The sequence below is a fragment of the Mesoplodon densirostris genome, chromosome 19 (assembly GCF_025265405.1).
Source record: "Mesoplodon densirostris isolate mMesDen1 chromosome 19, mMesDen1 primary haplotype, whole genome shotgun sequence".
In the NCBI taxonomy this organism is placed as follows: domain Eukaryota; kingdom Metazoa; phylum Chordata; class Mammalia; order Artiodactyla; family Ziphiidae; genus Mesoplodon; species Mesoplodon densirostris.
The window spans coordinates 62,535,984-62,560,069 of NC_082679.1; the positions used below are offsets into that span (position 1 = coordinate 62,535,984).

At 59.8% G+C, this 24,086-nt stretch overlaps 1 protein-coding gene across 3 annotated transcripts in view; it reads left to right on the forward strand.

Moving 5' to 3' along the window:
- Positions 1-24,086, forward strand: part of GSE1 (Gse1 coiled-coil protein) — a 426,332-nt gene that overhangs the window by 68,341 nt on the left and 333,905 nt on the right. The gene's annotated exons all lie outside the window — the stretch shown is intronic.

The following is a 24,086-nucleotide window of genomic DNA, read 5'->3' on the forward strand; positions in this document are numbered from 1 at the left end:
GTCCCCGTTCAGGGCGGCTGGTGGTCACCCATACTCCTCTCGATCCCTGGCACAGCCCCTGCCAGCTTCAGACACTCACCCCCAAGGCCAGGCCCCCAAGGACCGCTGATAGTTTACAGACAGCAGCCTTGGGGCGCCTCTTCTCGGTTCCCCCGCACCAGCTGGCTGTGTCCAGGGCGAGCTGGGCTTGCGGGGACTGGGTGGCCACCCCTCCCCTGCTGCAGGCCTGTGCTGCCTTCCCTGAGCCTGCACGGCCCTGCCTGCAAAACCCCCTTGTCACAGAAGCCTTGCAGGCACGTGTGTTACATCTCTGACCACAAAATACCATGTGCTCGTTCCTTTTAATTTCTGTAATTTCGAAAACACCCCACTGTGTGAAAAATGGCATTTTGCAAGTGTTAAGTGCAGTTTTTTCAATAGGAATTTTATAACAGTTCACCCACTTAAAGTATAGAGTTCAGTGGATTTTAGCCACAGACGTGTGCAACCATCACCACCATCGAATTCTGGAGTATCTCATCACCCCAAAAAGAAATCCCTTACCCTTAGCAGTCACTCCCCGTTCTCCCCCACTCCAGCCCTTGACAACCACGAATCTACTTTCAGTCTCTGTGGATTTGCCTTTTGTAGACATTTCATATAAATGGAATCATATAGGTATGTGTCCTTTTGAGACTAACTTCTTTCACTTGGAAGAATGTTTTCAAGGTTCATCCCCGTGGTAGCGTAGGTCAGTGCATCACTCCTTTGTGTGGCTGAGTAATATTCCATGGGACGGACATGCCACATTTGGTCCATCTGTTCACCGTTGATGGGCAGCCGAGCTGCTGTGATGGTGCTGCTGTGAATGCGCCTGGACAGGTTTTGTGTGGATGTGTGTTTGCGTCTCTCTTGGGTTCACACCCCCAGGACTGGAATTGCTGGGTGACTCCAGGCTCTGGCCCCCTTTCGCAGTAGCACCTCTCCCAGCTCTTCTAGGCCCTGCCCCAGTGTTACCCTGTCTGGTCCCCTCATGGACACCCCAAGGGCAGTGTAGCCCATCCCTCTGGGGAAGGACTTGGGTCTTGTCTGCCGCTCTGTCCCAGTCCTGAGCACAGCAGTGTCACAAAGTAGGTGTTCAGTAAACACAGGGTGGATGACTGAGCCATGAGGCCTGGTGCTTCTGCTAGCCTGGTCACCTCTCTGTCCAGGCGGCCTTAACTTCCCTCCTGTTCCTCGCTCAGGACCTGGCACTTGTCAGCGGCCAGTAGAGCAGACACTGCCCGTGTCCCTGAGTCACTGGAGCTCGGCAGAGGTGATGGGGCCCAAGGTCTTTGATCCCTGCTCAGGCTCACTCGGAAGCCAGATGGGGCCAGACTAGAGGATCAGGGTGACCCTGGAGGAGGCCTGGAGCCTTGCCGGGCCATCTGAGCCTGCCTGCGGTGGGCGGGTCCCCAGCTTCCCAGGATGCAGATGAGGCTCTTTCTAAACGCAGAAGGCTTTTCTTCTTTCCTGGGTAATTCTATGTCCAGAGGCCTGAGCAACAGAGCAGCTGCCCAGCGGCCCGGCACCTGGCTCTCTCCTCAGCCCCACCCTGTCCTCGTCCCCATCAGAGGCAGCTGCCTGTCTGCGTTAGGGACCTCCTCTCACACTGCTGGTCCTCTGGGTCACATGCTCAGACTCCCAGATGCTCTGGGCTCCTGTCCTGCATCTCCCTGGCAGGGCCGGCCTGGCTGCGGCATTGCCTGGTCTGTGATGTGGACACAGCCTGGCACAGAGGGGGGCTCCACGCTTGTTTGCTAGATGGGAACCTAGCAGTCAGGTTGAGCTTCCTGTGCCTTCCTCCATCAGAGCCAACGTTTATGTAGTGCTTGTCCTATACCAGGACGAGGCTGCTGTGTTCATCGCAGTGAGCGAAAATAACAGCAGGGCTGGTTCCCAGTGAACGGCATCCTCCCACGGGCCATGATGTCCCGGGGCCACGCCCTCACTAGACCGTGCCCCTGCCAGGCCACGCCCCCACGGGGGCCACGCCCTCCCACGAACCACGCTCTCACTAGGCAAAGCCCCTGCCAGGCCACGCCCCCCTGTTCTCCTCCTCTGAGGTTGGAGCCGTCTTCTCATTTACAGAGGGGAACCCAGAAGATCAGAGAGGTTGGTGTGGTGGCCAGATGGGCAGCAAGCCTCCGCGGATGGGCTGGCCTCCAGGGCAGTGTGCGATGCCCGTGTTACCCAGACAGGTGGCCAGGGAGGGACATCAGGCCAGGAAATGCCCAGGCGGTGGAGGTGCAAAACCAGCCCCATGTTGCAGGGCTGAGTCCGGGCAGACAGTTGACCGTTCTCAACCTTGGTGTCCTCATACTTAAGGGTGAGCCTCTTAACAGCCTCTGGGTGTTTTGGTGAGGAACAGTGAACCCACGCGTGTGCCAACCACTGTTCCTAACTGGTAGGTGGACGTCATGGGTTGGATAGTGTCCCCCAAATACCTGTCCTCCCAGAACGTCAGAATGTGACCTTGTCAGGAAGGAGGGTCTTCGCAGATGTAGTTGGTTAAAATGACGTCACACTGGATGAGGGTGGCCCTCAATCCAATGACTAGTGTCCTTATAAGAAGAGGGGAATCTGGACACGAACAGAGTGGCATGTGGGGACAGAGACACATGGGGGCAGGCCACGTGAAGACTGAGGCAGAGATGCGAATCATGCTGTCACAAGCCAAGCCACCCCAGAAGCGGGAAGACGCAGGAAGGACCCTCCCCTAGAGCCTCTGTGGGGAGCACTACCCTCCCGATACCTCAATTCCAGACTGCTGACCTCGAGAGCTGTGAGAGGATGCATTTCTCTTTTAGTCCGTCCATGAGCTCATCTATTCCGTCATCCATAGGTAGGAGCTGTTACTGGCTCCATTTCAGAGATGAGGGGACTGAGGTGCAGAGATGGAGGCTCTTCACCTGAGCCACATAAGCTGACAAGGGGCAGCGGTAGGATTCAAACCCTGGGATTCTGATTCCTGAGCCCCGCGCCCCCCCCCCCGAAGTGAAGCCCTGCATGTGGGCTTCAGTGACCCTGCCCGGTCCTCAGTAGATGCTCCTAAGGGTCTGGGCCAATGAAGAGGTGCCGTGGAGCTGCCTTAGCCGGGCTCCTGCAGGGAATTCGGTGCACTAGGGCACTGGGCCTGTTATCGTACACTCACTCTTAGCTCCCATGGTGTGCAAGGCTCCAGAATCTTCCCTCTCCCCACCACTTCAGACTGTGTGCCCATGTGCTTACTATGGAAATCATCTCTCGACACTTTGTGGTTTAAGGGGACCAGCCCCCAACCCCTCGATTGCCCCCCAGCTTCCCAGGCAGACCCCAGGCCCGTGTGCAGGACACCAGAGCTCCGGGAACCCAGTGTGAGAAGCAGGAGTCACTTTCAGGCTTTTGGCCCAGAGTTCCCTGAAGACTCCACTTCTGGGGTGGTCCGAACAGGAGGAGACCAGCGAGGCCGAGGCCTCCAAGAGGGCCCTGACACTTCCACGGGGAGGAGGACATGGGGGTATTCTGGTGTGAGGACTCGAAAAGGCAAAGCTTTGAACAAACCGAGCCTCCCGCAACCAAAGGATTCCGCAGGGCTTTGTCCCACCCAGACCCCCTCAAGTTACCGATGCACAGCCGGAGGCTGTGTACCACAGGACCCCAAGCTGTGTGGCCTCTGTGAGCCTCAGTTTGGTGGTCTGTGAAATGGGCTCACAGGCCAGCCTCCCTCACTGCCGGGCTGGCCCTCCTCAGATCAGCTCCCCGTGCATCTTGCTCCGTGTTGCAGTTGGGGTGAGCTCCAGCTCAGAGGCACCCCACCCCCGCCAGCAGGCTGCCTGCAGGCCCACTGAGGATGCTGTGATAGCGAGAGCATATGGCGGGCATATGCCACACGGGAACACGGCTGCCCACGGGGCAAGGCATAGGAGTTCTGGAGGGACGGAGCAGAGCCCGGCGTCGGTGCCAGCGATGCGCGGCGCCTGCCCGCGCCCTGCTCCTCCCTGGAGAGTGAGCCTCCGCCCCTTGGGGACTTGGGGTGCGCTGGGGGGACCTCCTGGGGTGATGGGGCAGTGTGCCCTCGGCCCACTAGAGGTCGCTGTCCCCTGCAAGATTCAGCAGACCCGCAGCTTAACAGGCCCTGGAAATGGGGTGGGGTCTCTCCCACGGAGCGGGGTGGGGGGGGGAGGGTGCCGCCCCTTGGTACCCAGAGAGGCCAAGTACCTGGCCTGCCTTCCCACAGCCAGGAAGTGGCAGAGCCAGTATGGAGCCCTACCACGCGGTAGTGTCAGAGGCGAGGGGAGCAGGGGGAGGTTCTGGGTGCCCACTGAGCCCTCCCCAGCCCTCAGGGCCCAGGTTTTCTGTCTGTGGAGCCTCACCTGCCACTGTGTTCTTCCCTGTGTCCCCCTCGGCCCACGTGCCCTGCAGGCCTTGTCGTCGTGGCTGCCTGGACTGGGACGCACGTTGACCCCTCGAGGTTGTCCTTTGGCCTCTCCCTCAGTGCCCTGTACACAGCGGGCGTCCAGTGCATGCTCCGCTCTTGTTGGGTGGTCCTCAGCGTGGCTGTACTGCGGGGAGGGGTCTGCTGAGCCCCCAGGAGGTCTGGCGAAGGGAGTTACGGTAGAGACGGACGGTTCTGAACTCTCAGCTTCCACGGGCCTCTGCCCCCAGCGGGGGAGCCGCAGAGGTCCCTGCCCACACGTGCCCCTCACCTTGCTGCTGTGAGTCAGGTCACACCCTGGGAAGCAAGGATAACTGTTTCTGGGACAGCAGGAGACCTTTTCAGGCCGCGGGGCTCTGTGGTCAGAAAACCCCCAGAGGGAGGGCTGCAGGGTCCCGCTGACGGGTGGGAGCTGGCTGAGAGCTCACAGCCACGTGGATGGTGTGTGCTATGCCCATGACACGTGTGATGGCGGGGCTCAGGAAGGTGAGGGGGCATCCCAAGCACTGTGCCCCCCACACCGCCCCCCCGGGTATCCCCAGGCCCGGGAGCAGGGGAGGGTGGGAGACAGCCCCCCACTGCGACAGCAGCGGGCGGTCTAGGCGAGGACCTGACGCCCACCCGATCCTGCGGGAGCAGATGGGAGGACGCAGCAACAGTTGGTGCTGCCGGCTTCTGGCTCCCCCGCAGCGGCGGGTGCGAGAAGCAGGGACGGGAGCCAGTGGCAGAAGCCTGGCCTGCTGTTGCCACCTCCTCCTGTTCCCCGGCCTGCCTCCTTGGCCCTTCCATAGGCTTCTTCCCAAAACACCCTGCCTGGAGCCCGCCTGGGAGGCCTGAGAGCCCAGTGGTCAGAGCCCGGCCTGAAGAGGCCCAAGTCCCAGCTGCCAGCCCAGCTCAGCCTCTTCCTGGCTGTGTGACCCAGGACCACTGAGGACGCCCCTCCCAGCCTCGGTTTCCCCATCTATAAGATGGGCTTGGGGCTTCCCTGGTGGCATAGTGGTTGGGGGTCCGCCTGCCGATGCAGGGGACACGGGTTTGTGCCCCGGTCCGGGAAGATCCCACATGCCGTGGAGCGGCTGGGCCTGTGAGCCATGGCCACTGAGCCTGCGCGTCCGAAGCCTGTGCTCCGCAGCGGGAGAGGCCACAAGAGTGAGAGGCCCGCATACCGCAAAAAAAAAAAAAAAAAAAAAAAAGGTGGGGCCATGTTGGTGCCTACCTTTGAATCCTGGCTGTACTCCATGGAGCTGTGTGACCTTGGGTAGGTCCCCCAGCCTCTCTGTGCCTTGGCTTCCCCATCTGTAAAACGGGGAGAGTTATACTACCTAACCTGCAGCATTGCAGCACTGAAAGGAGTTTTTTCTGGTAAAAGCATGTAGGAGGCAGGGGATGCCAGGAGCTATGGGCTGTGCCGTCGGCAGGGAGACTCAGATGGCCCTGCGGGGAGGCCTCAGGCAGGGAGGATGACCACAGCCAAACATGTAAGGATGGCCGTCTCCGGCATTCATGGCGTGCTCCCACAGCCAGGCGTGTTCTGCGTGCCTCACACGCGGGGACTCATTTAACCTTACAGCGTCCTTGGGCTTGGTACCATTATAGATGCAGTTTTCAGATGGGGAAACTGAGGCCCAGAGCAGTGGAGGCACTGGCTTAGGGTCACTGCCCCCCATCCCTTCACCAAGCCCTCACCTCGTCCAGCCTGCCTCCATCACCTGGTCCGGCCTCCCCATATCTGCTGATGCAGTGCTTCCCGCCGGGATCCTAGATCCTGTCACCCCTCCACCACCTCATTCTCTGTCTGTCCCAGTCCCAGGGGCTGCTTAGGTCCTGCTGTGCTGTCAGCCTTGGGGTCTCGTCCCTCCCTGCCTACCCTCTGACCTCAGCTGCGCTTGCACTGAACAGAGAAGTTTACTCCAGAGAGGGGAGTGAACAGGGGGGTGGCCACCAGCCACATGTGGCCACTTAATGAAAGACAGCTAGAAATTCCGTTCCTTGGTCGCACTGGCCACGTTCCAAGTGGTCAGTAACCACCCATGGCTGGCTGGCAGCTACCGCATTGGGCAGCACTGATCTAGAACATTCCATCACCACAGAACATTCTCTTGGGGAGTGCCGCGAATGCCTCCTGGGGGAGCTGGAGACACGCAGGGTGGGCTGCTCTGGCTGTCCTACTCTAAGAGGCAGGCAGGAACATAGTGGAACCGCTCTCTGCATTTTATGGCATGTTTCCCCGGGAACTCAGTCTGTTCTGTTTTTACCAAACCTTGAGCTGGAGCACACGGTCCGGGCAAGGAAACTTCTTATATATTTGTAAATTGATTTAAAGAAGTCTTAAAAGACTTGAAAAATGAAGCCATGTTTGGTTAAGCATTTTACAGATTGCCTTCATCGAGAAGAAGAAAGAAACTAAAATCGAGCCTCTCTCTGAACATCTGGGATGTTTATCATCCTTCCTCCAGACCTCAGTCTACACATCTGCATGAGGGGCTTTCTCCTGGGCTCCCAGCTGGGGGTTCCGGGAGGCCGGGCAAGGCAGTGGGGAGCACAGGTCGTGGACTCAGCCTCGCTTTGGCCAGCGAGCTTGGCTCACTTTTGGGCCTCGGGGTTCTTCATCTCTAAAATGGGCAGAAGAACCCCAGCTGAGGTGAAGATCTCGGTGGGGGTGGGGTGCCTGTGTAGCACCTGGGGGAGGCCTGGCGGGAGCAGGGCCCTCTTTGCCCACTTTGAGAAGGAGCAGAATGGACAGAGCTGGGCCAAGGGGCCCCTCCGCCTCCCTCTGCACCACCGACACCACCCAGGCCCGGGCCGAGTTGGGCCATTTTCCTGCAGGCCCGTCACACAGCCCAGAATAGCCCGGCTCCCCTATCATGGGATGGAGGGAGGGAAAGGGACCCGGATCTCCCTGGGAATGTGCATCTTCCTGGCATCCTGTCCTCATAGCATGGGTCTGAGTTCTTCCAGGGGCGCAAGTGAGAGCAAGAAAGGTCCAGCAGGGGTGGGTGCTGCCACCTTCATCTGCAGGGCAGGGGAGGGCGGGGTCAGACAGGCCGAGTTTGATCTCAGCGGGTCTTTTTTTTTTTTTTTGGCGGTACGGGGGCTTCTCACTGTTGTGGCCTCTCCCGTTGCGGAGCACAGGCTCCAGACGCACAGGCTCAACGGCCATGGCTCACGGGCCCAGCCGCTCCACGGCATGTGGGATCTTCCCGGACCGGGGCACGAACCCGTGTCCCCTGCATCGGCAGGCGGACTCTCAACCACTGCGCCACCAGGGAAGCCCCTCAGCGGGTCTTTTGTCCCGGCCCTGCACTCAGCAGCCTCCTCCCCCGACCCCGCTCTCAGCCACAGGTGGCTATGAACATGCCCGTTTGTTCATCCTGACATTCGGCCCATTTCACTGGTCCCCTGCTAAGTGCTGCAGAAACAGGGAGCACAGCCAGTGAAGCTGTTCCTCCTGGGTGGCACAGCCGTGAAGCCCCTCCCAGCTGGGATGGAGGGGCGGGGTGCCCTTTGCCTCAGAAGGCATCAGAGCATTCCAGCAAGAGCTCTCAGCCCCGTGGGTGAGCAGAAGGGAGGTGGGCTTCCCTAGATGTCCGCTCCTGCCCCGTGACCTCTCGGTAGGGTCCTCACACTCTCCTCGGAGAGGACGCCGCCTTGTCATGTTGGCCCCCGCCCCGCCCCCCGTGGCCCCCGCGCCCCAGCCCGACGGGCCCTGGTGGGAGGCCAGGCCCGTTGCTCTGCCAGACGCCACTCCTGCCAGCTGGCCCGCCCTGCACGGTTGCCATGGCGACCCGTCAGCATGTCTGCAGGGCCTGCTGCTCCCTCTGCATCTCTCTCTGGGGCCAGAGCCACTTCGGGGAGGCCCCGGGGGCTGCCAGGCAGAGGGAAGTTTCCCCAGAGGCCCCTCGGGGTCCTGGGCCTAGGCCAGGCCTTGACCCCTGCCAACGGAGGATGGGGGCTTCAGGCAAAGAATGAGGGTGTCACTGGGTGGCCTGGGAGATGGTGGGAAGCCGGGGGTGGGGCGAGGGCAGAGAGAAAATAAAATAACCCCGTGGTGGGGCTGTGTGCCCCTGGGTCTCCAAGGGCCTGGTGGACGCCTCTCAGCCAGTCATCTGTGCGGCACCCTTGCCCCTGGGAGGCCCGCTGCAGCCCCACTGAGTGACACCCACCCCCACTGCGTGTCACCGCCACTGTGTGTTCCAGCCCGCTCCACTGGGTGCCAGGCGCCAGAAGACTCTTCTTTGGGTGAGGAGACTGAGGGTCTAGAAGCAGCCAGACGGGGGTGTCAGCTGTGACTGGTGTCAGAGAACTGCAGTCACAGCTCTCCGGGAAGGTTGGTGACACTCCCAGAGACACAGAGAGGGTGAGCGACCAGCGGCGAGCCGCACAGGGCTGTAGCTAGACCGCCCTCGTAGGGCTGTTCTCGCATCAGTGCAGGAGGTGGAGGACCCAGCGAGAAGGAAGAGCTGGAGGGGAAGGGGGTCCTGTGCGGAGCCAGGAGGAGTGCTGGGGCAGCTCAGAGGCGGTGGTGCCCCTGACTCGGCCTCCTGGAGCTGCAGACCCCCCTAGGGGGTTAGTCTGGCTGGAGCTGAAGGAATGACGGGGCCGGGGTGGGGGGCCTGGTGGAAGTGGGGGGCGTCTAGTGAAGGATGGGACAGGGCCATGCGCCTCCCAGCACAAGCTCCTGAAAGGACCCTGGGTGGTGGCCCCAGGCAGGAGTGGCCCATGGGAGGGGCCCCATGGCAGCCCACGGGTCCTTCCAACAGCATGGGGGGAGGGCGGAGAGGCGGGCGCGCCAGCCCCACCCCCTCCAGCAAGCCCTTCCAGGCCACTAGCCCTGCGGTCACCTCTGGTCTTGGGGGTTACACCATGGCTTTAATTTTAGTGACCTTGACGCTTGTCAGGTCAAATATTTCAACTCAGTGGACCTATCTAGCAGGAGCGGGTTTCCATGGCAACGGGGGCTGACCCACAGGAACCTCCCCGCCCCCTGAGCACTCCCCTGTCCGGGAAGCCTCTCTGCGCTCCTGCCTGCACACCCCCTGTCATAGCCCTTCCCCCGTGAGTTGTAACCGCTCTGGGCTTGCCCATCGCCCCCCAGACTGTGCTGCGCAAAGGCCGGGATTGTGTCTGGTGGGGCCCCACCCCACCGCCTCCACGTCCTGTAATATGAGCACACGGGGCTGTTGTCTACCAGGACACAGGGAATCCATGTGTGGCCTCAGGCTCAGCATCAAGATGGGCTCATGTTTTTTCCGTGGGGACGTCTGTTGACCCGCCCCACCCAGCTGCAGAGCAAAGGAGGAAGGGTGTGTCTTGGCATTTTGGCAGGAGTTCAACAGAGATGCCCAGTTTCACACAATCTGTGACCCAGTGGGAATCGTCCTTTCCCAGGAGCTCAGGCCACGTGGGAATTGGGTGTTCCACCCATGTTGTCAGCTCCCAGTCTTCACGGTCGTTCTCATCTCGCCTCCCACCCCGCAGGGCCACCCCCATGATCCAGGCACTGTCCGCCTGCCGTGGCAAACCCCGTCTCTCCTTGTGTTCCTACAGCCCGGGCACAGAGTGAATGCTTTCCTGCCGATGGCACCTCCTCTGCGACCCCATCACCAACCAGCATTTATTGAGCACTTGCTGTGTGCCAGGCACACATGGAGCCCTTTATGTGCATGATTTAATCCTTGTAACACCCTGCGAGGGCTCTTGGGGGATAGGTGTCCAGGGGCCACCACTCACTAGGTGTGTGACTTTGGGGAAATGAGTTTGCCTCCTGGTGCCTCAGTGTTCCCATCTGTATAATGGACTGTTGCCGGACCTCTGTGAGTGAATTCATGTCATGTGGAGTTTAGAACTGTGCCTGACTTCTGGTTAGGGCTCAGAGAGGGTCCGCAATTCATGTGTGTCTCCCTGCCCTGCAGAGAAGGGGGGCACAGAGAGGGTATGCATATCTCCAAGGTGGCACAGCTGGTTCTGACCACCAGGTAGCATTTCCAGCAGGCTCCGTGGGGGCCGCATGAGAGAGGGGAAGAGCCAGCTCAGGTGAGGGGTCAGCTGAGCCCTATCTGCTGGAGCCCTGGCTGCTTGTAGGAGAGGGCTTGGCATTTATTGGTCCCCCTTTTCCTGAGGCCACCCACCTTTGACAGTGTCCACGGGGCCCAACAAATGACCTTGAACGGATAATCAGAACAGTAGCCATCAACTCGGGTGTGTTCTAGGCGCCCGTTCATTGAGTTCTGCGATCTCTGAGGTCTGAGCTGTCGTCACCCCTATTCTAGAGAGCCGTTGAGGGTTTGAGGGTTTCCGTAGCTCGGTGGGACTGGCAGCAGCAGGGGCGTAGAAGCGCTTATGATGTCCCCCATAAATGTATTCATCTCGTGGCATCTCCCCTAAACCGTATGATGTAGGGCTGCTGATCACCCCCACTCTACAGATGGGCAAACTGAGGCCCGCGAGCCACCTGCCCCAGGTCACACAGGTGGCACGGGCAGAGCCCAGGCCCTCTGCCGCTTTGCCGGCCCCTCCCAGCCGACGCTCAGCACACCCGGAACAGGAAGTGTGCCCTGCGAGAATAACTTCTTTCGGGAAACTGACGATGACACTTTATGTTTTTAATGGTTTTAATTTATCCCCCTTTCCTCGGAGAGTGTCAGAGGCAATCTGCTTCCCTCAGCCTCTGCGTGCCTCTCCGTCTCGTTAGTGGCTCAGCTTTGAACATATTTCCTTTTATCATGTGGTGACACAAGGTGGCAGAGGGTGATTCCGGGAGAGGCTGTCGGGGAGGGGCCGAGCTAGAGTTTGCATCGCTCCTGACAGCTAATTAGCTGTGTGTCTTTGCACCGGGGGGCCTCTCATACGGCAGGCGTCCTCATCACAGCCCTGAAGCCGCACGCCGAGGCTTCAGAGGAGACCCGCCACGGCCTCCCGCCTCCAGCCCCGCGTTGGAGGTGTCCAGGGTAGCGGTTTGCATTTTGGCGGTGCCCTTGGACGGCGGGCCCTCTGGGGGCCTGCTTGTCGGCCGGGGTTAGGAGGGCAGGGCCAGAACGGCGGATTCCTGGGGACCGAATTTGCCAACAGTTGCAGGGTTCTGGAGTAGGACCCAGACCCGAGTGGGAGTCCAAGGCTCTGTTTGTCCTCAGGCAAGTCCGTTCCTCCCCGGGGCTCAGTTTCCTTATCTGCATATTGGGTATAAAGGGATACTCATTCTGGCTCCCTCAAGCTTGCTGCAAGCATCCAGTAAAGGAATGTGTCACACAGTGAGCTGAAAGAACTAAGAAACGTCTGGGTTCTATGGATCCAGTTTGTATCAAGCAGCCTACTGAGTGCCAGACCCTGTTCTGGGCGCTGGGGGCGGAGCAGTGAACAGAAAACCTGCTGACCTTCCAAAAGGGAAGGAGAAAATAACAAACCGAGAAATAGCATATGTAATCCCTGCTGTTGTCAGGGAGGGGGCCAGGCTGGCTTGCATCCTCCTGACAGCTAATTAGAGGTGATTAGAGGCAGGGAAGAGAGGGAAGCGGGGGGGTGGGGTGGGTAGAGAGTGTGGGGAGGGGAGAAGGGTGCAGTTTCAAACAGCGTGGTCAGGAAAGGCCTCACTGACATCATCGATTGTTACCACTATCGTGTTTGTTTACGAGGATGAATGACGAAGATCATGAACCACCGCTCCCCGTTTTGGCTTGTTAGAAAAACACAGTGTATTCCTTTATACTTTTTAGGGCAGGGGTCTCACACTTGAGCGGCATCAGGATCCCCTGGGGTGCCTGGTAAACACATCACCAGGCCTTCCCCAGAGTTCCTCATCCAGAATCTGCATTTCTGACAAGTTGCCAGGTGATGCTGAGGCTGCAGGCTCAGGGACCCCTGGTCTGGGCCGGGAATACACTTGTCTCATGCACGAAAGCTTGACTTTCTTCTGCCTAGTGGATGTGGCCGAGAGCCACGGATTCCTGGGACACATACTTCCGAGGCCCCGAGGATCAGATCAAACTGTGTGAAACCGCCTCTTGTTCTATTGCATTTGGTTCAGCTTCCCATAGGCTGGGTCTAAACAGCTGTCCTGGCCTCATGGAGCTGCTGATTAGCAGGGAGGACAGACGTACGGACACTGTGTGCGGACATAGAGCTCAGTCCAGGGTGGGAGAGGTCAGCCTGGGCATCAGGGAGGGCTTCCAGGAGGAGGTGACACCTGAGTGGTATTTCCATGGACTCCCAGTGCCACCAGGTAGGGAAGGTGGGGTGAGTGTTCCAGGTGGAGGGGACCTTTTGTCCACTGGTTAGGAGTGAGTGAGCTTGGGGCCCAACCTGCTGGGCGAGGGCTGTGGGGGAGCTAGATGAGAGACTGGGACCCCTCTCCAAGGGCCTCAGATATCCTGCCAGGGACATTTCATCCTGGAGTTTTATCCTGAGGGCAAAGGGGGCCCCTGATGGATGAGGTGTAACATCTTTGTGTGGACACATGTCTTGGATACAGAATATGATTCTGCCTTCCCCTAGATCCTTTCCGGAGCACAAGGAAACCCTGGGGGGGAACCCCATCTCAGACTGGCCCAGTACAGTAGTGTGAACCAGCCCCCCACCCCCCATGCCTGGCACTGCTGGCCAGGGGCTGATCCAGGTGGAACGGGAGCCTTGGCTGCACCCCAAGCTGGCCCTTGATGAGGTGTCACAAACCTCCTCTCTGGGTTTCCGGGGCCATCTTTATTTTGCAGTGGTCCCCCTGTCCCCACCATCTCCTTATGTTTTATTTCTGACCTAGTGGTACTCAGGGCACCCTCCACTTTGCATCCTTGGCCCCAAGCCTGCTTGGAGACCTGAGAACCACCTTCAGCGCAGCCTGGGGCAGCAGGGTGGGGAAGGGGCTGGCAGGTGCAGCCTCCGGGGCCTTCACTCTGTGCAGTCCCTCTGTGTGTGGTGGCCCCAGGGGCTCGAGCCCTCGCCCTCCCTGCCAGCTCGCCAGCAGCAGCTGTCCCAGGTGGGTAGTCGGGGAGAAGGGTGTGAAACTGGGCCCTCCCTCTCTTGAGAATCCCGGGTGCTAGGTGTGTCAGGAACATGCAGGCAGCTGGGACCAGGAGGGCTGGAGCAGTGGGGTTAAGTCCTTGCATTTCAAGAGCAGACGTCCTGGGTCCTGACTTGGGTTGCTGTGTGATGCCAGTCTGGTGACTTCGCCTCTCGGTGCCTCCATGTTCGCCTCTGAGAAATGGGACAGTGACGGCAGAATGGCCGTGTGGGGTTGTGGTAAAGAGTGAACAGGCAGGTGCCCCTGGTGCGCTCGGAGCGGTGGGTGGCATGTTGTAAATGCACAGTAAACATTCGGGGTGGGGGGCTGCTTCCCTCTATCGCCAAATGAGGAGTCATGGGAAGGGGGGGATAAACATCATTTTGTTACTCTTAAGAGCACACGAGCAGCGCAGTTAGAGGAGTAAGGGCCTGCGGGTAGATGCAGGGAGTGTAGACAGGGGGCTGAAACCAGCTTGTTTGTAGCAGGAAAAACTTGTCACCAATCTTGGAAGCCTGGCACGTCAGTTTCATCAACAAAACAGGAGCTTGCGGCCGGCCACCTTGCAGTGGGTGGAGGCAGTCATGACTGCTGCTAGTAGGAGCTGGCTGCTCAAGACATGCTGCCTTTCCTGCCGAGGCTGACCTCCTGGGACCCAGTCTCTGGTCTCCAGAACCCTCCCACACACTGCCTCCCAGCCCAGGCCCCCTTCTGGCCTCCCCCTGAGTATGCCCGGACTGTCTGTTGTAACTGGGATCCCCCCACCCCTCCTTTCTCTGCTGGGAAAACTCACCCTAAGTGTCACCTCCTCCAGGAAGCCTCCCATGATAGCCCCCTCCAAATCCGCTTTCTGGGAACTGGTTTCATATCCGTCTCCCCCATGAAATGTGAGTTCCTCAGCCAAGGCCTGTGTCTCTGGTTTCTCCTGTGTGGTCAGCACCAGGAGGGCCAGGGGCCTTACATTTGATGAGTGAATGAATGAATGATGTTATTCTCTGCCCCAAGTTCTCCTAGGGCACCTGGATCCCAGCTGGGCATGGTTTCCTTGCACTCCTCACGATAGGTTGCTTTCTTCTGGGGCATCACCCCGACTAGCAGAGAACCCCAGGCCAGCCTGGGTGCTGGAAAACAGAGTCGTCACTCTACCAAGGAACTCCCTCCCAGCGTGGGGGTCTGTGCAAAGACAGGGTGCGAAGCCTTCTGCAGATCCCTGGGGGGTATCGCCACCAGCCCCTCTCCAACCCAGACCTGCCCCAATCCATTTCCATTTGCAGAGAGTTCCAGATCACAGGCGCTGTCACATCTTGGCTCCCCGCCCTGGGCCACCTTCTCTCCTCGCTCCTTCCAAGGCCAGCCTCACTCCCCCTCCTCCAGGAAGGCCTCCCTGACCTTTCCTTTGTTTGTCAGCCCTGTGCCTTCACCAGTGGCTGCCCCTAGGTCCTAGGATGTAGGTCCCCAAAGGCCCTGGGATTCACAGTCCACCCAGGGCAGCAGGCCCCGTGCCCCCAGGGTGTGGGAAGCTGCCTTGTGATACTGACCAAGACCCTGCAGTGAGGGAGCCCAGGCAGCTTCTTGCCCTGCGCATGCAGCCTGGCTCCAGGCCACCGAGTGCTACCCCCCACTGCCACCCCTGCTGCTGGGGGAGGGCACCGAAAGCCCCACGTTCAGGGCAGGTGCTGATTTTCGTGAGGGAAGCATGTTCTGATCAGGCCGTGGGGGGCTTTCTGCTATGCACAGTAAACAGGGGTGCCTGGGTCCCTACCTGCACCCCAGGTGTTCGGGGCTCATGAGACCTAGGTGAGTGCATTTTTCCAAAGAGCATCCCAGGGTCAGGAGGTGAGGCCCCACATCCACGGTCATGGGGCGGGTGTGGGCCCAGGTGTCTGTGCTCAGCCTTGATGTTCTCTGGGCCCCGTGCTGCCTGGGGACATTTGCCACGCTCCCCATTAGAGTGGCCTGGCGGCCAGCAGAGCCCTAGACAGACGCCGCGGAGTGATGGATTCCAGGCCTCGGCTCTGGCTCCGGAGGGACGAAGGGAATTGCTCATGCTGTCAAGGGAAGGCCATTCCAAGGAGCCCACGGCGTCTCAGGGAGGCGGGGGGCGCCCTACCCCAGCCGGCCTCCTCCCCAGGCTGTGGGGCACCTTGAGGGCCATGAGGACCCCTTCCTGCCCCAGAAGGAGGCTGCCGGGAGGTGCATCTTCTCTCTCTGGGATGCCTTCTGCAGTCAGGAAGGAGTACCTTGCTCATCACCCAGTTAGGGAAACCGAGGCCCAAGGAGGCCCTTGTCAGGGCCCACCGGGGAGGCCTTTACCCCTTCACTCCCGCTTTCGTTCAGCCAAATTGGGGATCGCTGACAGCGAACACTGCTGAGATGCCCGGGGCCCCCCAGAACTGGGCGGGGATGACAGCGTCCCTCGAGAGGAACCCCGTGGTTGGAGCCGAGCTGGCACCGCCAATGCTTCATCATGGCCCCTGCAGTGGCTTCCAGGAGCTGGGCAGCCTGTGCCCAGGGCCTCCACGTGTGGACCTCTTTCTTCCCAACCTCGAGGTGGCTTCTGTTGTGCCCACTTCACAGATGGCAAGACCCAGGCCAGCGGGTCTACGTTGCTGACTGTCACACAGCAGACGGGAGATGGAGCTGGTGCCAGGCCTGGACCCACCCTCCTAACTGGAAGAGGGTGGTTTGAGACCTGATAGAGTGAGAGAAGCAGGAAAAAGGGGTGAATGTTTTCTGGGAGTGTGTTGGGGGCCGAGAGGGGTGGGGTAGAGACAAGGATCTAGTGGCCACTCTTGAGTGCTGAGTGATTGCGTCCTGGGAAAGACCCTGTGTGACCCGCATCTTTCAGAGGCCTGACGTCTGACCCAAAGTCACACAGCCAGTGGGGTGGGGAGCAGAGATTCGAACCCCTGCCCGAGTCCCATCCCTTCCTACCTTGTCCCCCCACTGCCCGCCGTCCAGTGCCTGCCAGGCCGGCCCTGCCCTGCCCTCAGCCACAAGCCTGCAGCCCTGCAGCAGCCGGCTCCGTCTTGCCTCAGAAAGGGGGGATGTGTCTCCCGCTCAGCTAATTATGTGGAAAATTGGAAGAAATTGCACGAGCCTCGGTGGGAAATGAGGTCAGGGCTGAAGGTTATCGGAGCAGCAGCGGTGGCCGCTCGGCCAGCCTCCCCTGAGACTCCCAGCCCTTGACGGAGGCAGAGTGCATCCGAGGCCCCCTCCACACCCACTGCTAAGGTTCCTGGGAAGTGGGGATGGCAGCGGGCAGCTAACCTCGCTTCCGTGCAGTGTAGTTCCCAGTCCTTAAACGTCCAAGGCTTGGTGGACCAGTTTCCCCATCCCCGCTGCATCCCTGTCCACCCCGTCCCCAAGGATGCTGGGCAAGGCAGAGCGAGGGGTGGCGCAGGGCAGTCCTGGGCAACGCAGGGGCACCGCTGGGGATCGGCAGGAAGTAGGTGAGGGCAGTGAACGTGTCTGGAGGGGGAGGGGTGTGGAGGTACTCTGTGCACACAGGTGTGTGTATGAGATAAAGCTGACTGCCTCAGCCTACCCATCCCAGCCTGCGTCTCATGCTCTCCCCGCCTCCAGCACCTCGTTCCATGAATATTTATTGAGCACCTACTGTGTGCCAGGCACATACCTGCCTTTCTCTCCACCTGTACTCACTTCTCTCCATTCTCTTGAGCACATCCACACTTTCCCCAAGCCCTGAGTTGTTTCCTCTGCCGACCAAGTTCACCCTTCAGAACCCTCTGCAGGTGGCCCCTCCTCAGGCAGCTGCACGCCGCATTGATACGCGCTGCTGTATAACAGGGGCCGGAGTGTGCTGGTTAAACACGGATGGTGGGCCAGATGCCCGGTCCAAAGCCTGCTCTACCGCGAACTAGCCGGCAACCTTGGCCAAGTTGCCTCTCTGAGCCTCAGTTTCTTCATCTGTGAAGTGGGGATGACAGAGGTGCCTGCATCAAGATGAAATGAGTCATACGTGTCATGAGCTTGGGTCCATGCCTGCCACAGCCCAGGGGCTGTCATGTCAGGGTTTGTCACTGTGTGCTGAGGTTTTCTCAGCTCCCTGCCCCCCGGTAGCCTTCTCTCCTGCCTCTGTGTTCACACGGTGCTGTCCGTCCTGTTACCCTGGTGGGTTGTCCGTGCCTGGGCCCTGGGACCAGCTGTGTTCGCTGAGCTGGGGTGGCGGGGGGCAGCACAGGCCTGGGCAGTGGGGCGCCCCGGAGAACGTAGGTCCTTTAACACAGACCGTCTGCCTGTTCTGACGCTCCGGGTGCTGTCCCCCAGCGTCCTCTTCCTAATAGGCAATGATGTGATGGTGATGATAAAAGTGATAACAGTGACCACCGTACAGGGACTGCACGGCGAGCACCCCTTCCCCACTCTGCATTTCGCACACGACCCCTCCTCACCTCCCTTCGCCACCGGCCCCCTCCCTCTGCATGGGTCCTCTGTGGGGAGCAGTGTGGGCAGTGGGTGTCACCGTTCTGGGGGGGCGTGGTCTCTCCACACTCAGAGCTGCCCAGACACAGGGTTTGAAGCAGGAGCCCTGTGTCTACCCCAGGTGGCTGGGCCCGCTTTCTCCCTGTTCCCAGCAGGCTCTGATTTTAACTGCAGAAAACTCAAGGGCGGGGAGAGACTGACCCTCTGAGCCAAGGGCTTCCCTTCCATAGGGCGATCCTGTGGTGGACGTGGGCTCCATGGTACATATGGGGAAACTGAGGGCAGGGATGCTCGGAAACTTGACCAAGGCGACCCTGGAACTACCTTGTTTTTTTCTTTTTTCCTTGCCATGCTGTTTAACATGGAGGTTTTGAGGGATGAGAATAAATGAGCCGCCCCACCTCCAGTTTCCTCCTGATTGACGGGTGGCGGCCTCCTGAGGGCTGGTGGGCCCCCCCAGGGGGAGCATCCCACGTCCTTCCTCTGTGTCCCGATACGGTGTGATGGTTGCCCCTGGCGGCATCAGAGGCTGGCAGGGAGGTGGGCGTAATTGACTTGTAACATTCAGACCGTGACAGCCTGTCATCCATGTCAGGCTCGGGGTGGGAGAGCACCTGTCAGTGTGTGTGTGTGTGTGTGTGTGCGCGCGTGTGTGTGCGTTCATGCTGTGCGTCCTGTGTGCGCTGCGTGTTCTCTCTTCATGTTTTATGGAGATAACAAACCATCTTTCCTGATTAGGGAGATCCTTACAAGTGCCGTGCAGGTGGCATACAGGGCTGGGGACCCAGGACGGAACAGGGGACTCCTGACCCGACCTTCCTTGCAGCTCTGCCTGCCCAGCCCCTCTCTTGGGCGTTGAGAAGCCCCTCTCTCCAGCCTTCCCAGCCCCCTTCAAACCCAGGTCATGGGGAAGGGCTCCCAGTGCCCCTGGAAAGTAGCCAAAGTGCCCTTGTACCCTGGCCCTCGGCCGCAGGTCTGCCCGGGGTCTCCAGGTGAGAGATGGCCCTATAGGTGGGGCGCCTGTGGTCCGCGCACACGCTGTGCCACTGACCCACCAGTGGGCGCTGTGGAGCACTTTGGAGTTCGCTTAGCCAGCCCATTTTGCAGGCGTGAAAACTGAGGCCCAGAGAAAGCAGGTGACTTTCCTGAGGCTGCACAGCTGAACTCAAGTCCACTGGACTCCATCCCCGCATTCTTCCTGTGCTGCCGCAGCATTGCCTTCTGCCCACAGCCTGGTGTGGCTTTGTTCCTAGGAGTCACTCTGGCCAGAAGGGACCAGATAGGTGCTCCATAGTGACGTTCCCTGGGCCACCAGCTTCCTGTGCAGACTCCTGGGGCTTGGCCCTTCGTTCTGCGTACCATGGCACAGCCGCCTGGTCTCTGGGGGGATGATGCAACCCTGCCCGGGCCCTGTCCCTCCAGGGCTCCCTGGCAGGGCGATGACCGTGCTGACTGGCCGCTCTCCCTCCCACGTCCTTCGGGAGCCTGGTCTGATGGATAAAGAGATCCTCCCCTCCCTGTGGCTTTCTCCTCCTGCGCCATTTGTCTCAGTGACATCAGGGTCTCACTCCCTCTGCCCAGGTGACTCTCTGAGCACACAGCCCACGTGGACATTGAGCCCAGCGAGCTCCGGACGCTGCGGTAGCCAGAGGTGGATTTTTCCATTTGTGTCTTCTTTTCACATGTTTTCAGAATCTGGAAACAATTAAAGTAGCCCAGTGGGGGCCGATTTTATTAAATCAAAGCTCGCAGGCCGTTGTACTTGTTGGATTGTTGCTGCCCTGGGCTGGCTGCTTTGTTAATGCTCCGTCCTGCGTGCGGCCTTGAAGGAAACACACACCAGAGGGAGGGAAAATCCATTTAATAATCCTCGGAAGCCCGGCTCCCGCGAGCTGCAGAGAATGTCGCCCCGGGTGTTTCCGGGGTGGGAGCAGTTCTGTATGAGGCCTTGCCATCCACTCCAGAAAGAGCGGTTTCTAAATGTGCCTGTCTGCAGCCCCCGACAGCCCATCCATCCCAGGCTAGACCAGGGCAGGAGGACTGGGAAGCAGACAGCCTTGGGGGCAGACGCGCCTGGCTTCAGAGATCTGCTCCCTCTTGGAGTGGCTTTGGTTTCTCTGTTTCCTAACTGGAGCCGGTGCCCCCATCTCGCGGCTTGTTTGGAGGCACATCGGAGTCCGTCAGGCCCGCCCATACCCCGCCCCCCTTCATCCTGCAGGCCCACCTTCCAGCTACCTGCCCTTGAATGGCTTTCTTTTCCAGGTGCTTCCGGGGCCCCGGGTGCACACCTGGCCTGGGTTGGTGTATAGATACCCCAGCTCCCTCCTGTCCTGGGGGACCACTGAGCTCCCGGCAGGGTGAGCAGGATTGAAGGCTGGGGGACCTGCCCAGCGTGGCTCTCTTTCCTTCCCTTCTCCCTCACCTCCTGCCTGTGCTCTGACATCTCTGCTTGGATCTTTGTCTGCTCCTGGGGCTGGGTGGGGTGCAGAGTGTCTCAGGGACACAAGGTCTGGAAGTGGTGGCAGAGTGTCATGGTGGTTATTGGCATCAGCAGTCTTTGGGGGGTAAGTGGAGAGGCGCCCCAAAGCCTGAAAACCCCTCTAGGCCACGGAGGGCAGCCATGAGGAAACTTTAAGGTTTACAGACGGCTTGCCTGTCACTTGCAGCATCAGAATGTTGCCCCATCCGGAGAAGCCTTCGGGGGCCTCTAGAACCAGCCCCGTCGTACAGCTGGAAACAGGCCCAGAGGGGCCAAGGGTCGGGGGTGGGGCGGTCACAGGCCAGCAGGGGTCTTCTGACCCATGCCCCGCTTTTCTACCGTCTTGGATCCTGGGACAGAGTCCCAGTGGGGAGGACGGCATCACCTGGAGGGAGGGGATGAGGGAACGGGGGGAGGGGGGAGGTGGCAGCTTCTGGGTCACATTCTGGTTGAGACGTGCCTCGTTCTGGGGGTAGCAGGCAGAGGCCCCAGCGCTGGGGTGGGGAACGTGGGGGAACCTGCAGGGACCTCGGGGCCAGGCTGGCGTCTGCAGGGCGCCTTCTCATAAGGACTCTTTTTCTAGACACCCTCCTGCCTCACCCCTTCCCTCTATGGGGGTCACCGCAGGGGGACGACCCCTCCCCGAGTGGGCGGCCGCCAGCCTGGGCCCAGGGGTGTAGGCTGTGCAGGTGCCCGGTGCCCTGGTGTCCCCAGGCCCGCATCCAGTGTGCTCATCATCGTCCCCGTTCGTCTGCCGGGAGCTGAGGGACAGGCACGCCCCAGTCCTCCTCTCCTACACGGGTCCCAGTGCTGGGTTTTTGGCACTCAGGCCCCCTCCTCGCCCTTGGCTGCACCGCCGGGAGCGCTCCGTCGCTGCCTGCACGTTGGAACAGCTTCCAGTACGAGAACGATCCGTTCCTCCAACTTCGAAGGAAACACGTCTGGCCTTCACCATCCTTGCAGTTAATCCTTTGACAACTTTTGCTGTTTCTTCCCCGGTTTGAGGTCTGTTCATGTTTCTCCTGCTTCTTGGATGGGTTTTGGCAGTTTTTACTTTCCTGGAAAACTGTCCCGTTTGGGTGCGATCTTCCCACGCGTGCTGTTCAGCTGCACACGGTGTTCCGTCAACCCTCTGAGCGGCTGCCCGGTTGATGGGCACCGTCTGCCCTGATCCCCTGGCCCCAGGTGCCTGGCACCTTTCTGCAGAGGCTGCCAGGTGGCCCCAGGCTGCAGCTTGTGAGCCGGAGCTCAGCTGGCCCTCCTGGGTGTGCTCAGGGGCCTGGTTTAGGGGACAGGAGGAGGAATGGAGGAGAACCCCACGGTGCCCCATCTGTGCCAAGCGCCCCTGCATCTTCTCAGGCAAGAACAGAAGCCAGGGCTGGCTGGGAGATGACACGATGACGGCCTGGAGCGGGGTGGCGCCAGCTTCGGGGCCACACAGGCCTGCTCCCCAGAGCTGGGGGACCCCAGGCAACTACTCGGCCTCTCCAGGCCCCAGTGTCTTCATCTCCAACGTGGGGTGAGCACCACCCACTGCCCGGGGGGCGTGAGGGTTGGAAGGGGAGACATGGGACCATCAAAGCTCAGCCAAGTGTCTGCTTGAGAAAGATGGACTTTACGGCGTGTAATTACACCTCAGTGAACTTGACCTTTAAACATTTTAAGCGAACTTATACGTGAATATTCCCTGCAGTGTGATTCACCGTAGCCAAAAGGTAGAAATGGTCCAAATGTCCATCAACAGATGACAAGCAAAACGGGGTCCATCCACACAATGGAATATTACTCAGCCATAAACAGCAGTGAAACACTGACATAGGCTGCAATGTGGATGAGCCTTGACGACAGCCTACAAAGTGAAGGAAGCCAGTCGCGAAAGGCCACGTGTCGTTGATTCCATGTATATGAAATGTCCAGTCCATGGAGAGAGTGAGAAAGCAGATTAGTCGTTGCCAGGGGCTGGAGGCTGGGGAAGGAGGGTGGGGAGTGACAGCGAACGGGCGCAGGGTTTCTGTTTGGGGTGATGAGAATGTGTTCTGGAACTAGACAGAGGTCGTGGCTGCACAAAACTTGAGAATGTACTAAATGCCACTGAGTTGTTTGCTTTTAAAGTGGATAAAATGTTCAGGTGTATCTTGTGCGTGTTCTACCACCACGACAGAGGTAAGGGAGGGAGATGAGGTGTCTGGGTGTTTTTGATGACACCCATCAGTGATGGCCGGCAAGGCCCTCCTGAGGCCTGGCTTGGGACCCGGGGTCCCAGCGGTCTTGCACTCTGCTGCCTGGGGGATTCGGAATTTCATCAGACTTGCCCGCCCTCTGCAAGCAGGGCTGATGGGCAGCTTAGTCTTTGCAGTGCTGATGGGGCTCAAGTGCCCTTTGGCTTCTCTCCAGCGGGAGGGTCAGAACCCAGGGCACTGGTCTGGGCTGGTCCGATCCTTGGCACCTGCCCCCTGGAACAGGTCACCTGCCACCTCCTCGGTGCAAAAAGCCGAGCCCTGGACCCTGTAGGCTCCCTGGGGGGCTGGCCCTGCTCCTTCTGCAGTTCATGGGGAAGACAAGGCATATTCTGCCATTTCACCATCAGCAGACTTGAGGATCAAAGTATCCCTAATTATAGCTCGTTGGCAGCCCGGGTCCAGCGCTGGGAGCTTGTCAGGACTGAGAAGCCGCACAGGATTCTGCTGAGGCTGCCCGCAGAGCGTGGCGTGGCGTGTTCAGCCGGCCACAGGTGCAGGGGGGTGCCCGTGTTGCCCTCCTGACCCCCCATGGGCAGAGGAAGATTCCAGAGCCAGAGCCCCAGGAATTGGGAGGAGGATGGGCAGTTCCTGCCAGGACAGCCAGCCAGAGCTCCAGCCCCTCAATACCAGACCTGAAAGCCGTGTAGAAGGCAGGGGGATGCAGAGGAAGCCCAGGCCCAGGGCCCTGGGGGGGCAGAGGCCTGGGGGTGGGAGAGCACGGCCTGGGGAGGGGCTCAGGCCCTCCACCAGCAGGAGCATCTTGAGGGAAGGGCCTGGGTCACACACAGGAAGTGCCTTGGCCTGCATCTCAGCTGCCTCACCAGGCTCATTGTAAATACCCAGTGAATTGGAACCACACCAGCAAAAGGAGAGGAGTCAGCACCCAGCATTCCACCCCCAGGTCCGTGGGCGTCAAGGCCGAATCCCAGGGGTCTGTCTTGGGGTGGGGAACCAGTCAGGACGCCACCCAGGGGCCCAGTGTGGTTACATTAAGGTCATGACCCCACCCAGCCTGGATCCAGGTGGGAGCCCAGCAGAGAGGTGCACCAGGGTGCCAAGCCCCACGGCCCCAGCAGATGGCGCCCTTGGCCTGGGAAGGGACGCAGCAGATGGCTGAACTGCAGGCCTGCACGCTGCCCTCTGACCTGGTTTATTTCTGCACCGTGTGGGTACCAGGCGTCACACAGGCCCAGTCCCAGCGCTAGCAGGGCAGTGGGCAAAACCAGAGGGGATGCTCCTAAGCTCTAGGCCTCAGGGTCCCCATCCCAACAATGGGTACATTTCCTGCCTCTGAGGGTGGGGAGCCCATAGATAATTTAGCCATGTACTAGCATGACAGCCAGAACCACAGAGAAGGTGGTCTCAACTCTTAGGCTGCATTGACGGGGTTCACGTCCCCACTTTGCAGATGAGGAAACTGGGGCCCAGAGAGGTTGCGTTACTTTCCCAAGGTCACACAGCTGGGAGGACTAGACCAGGCCAGTTGTGTCCACCTTG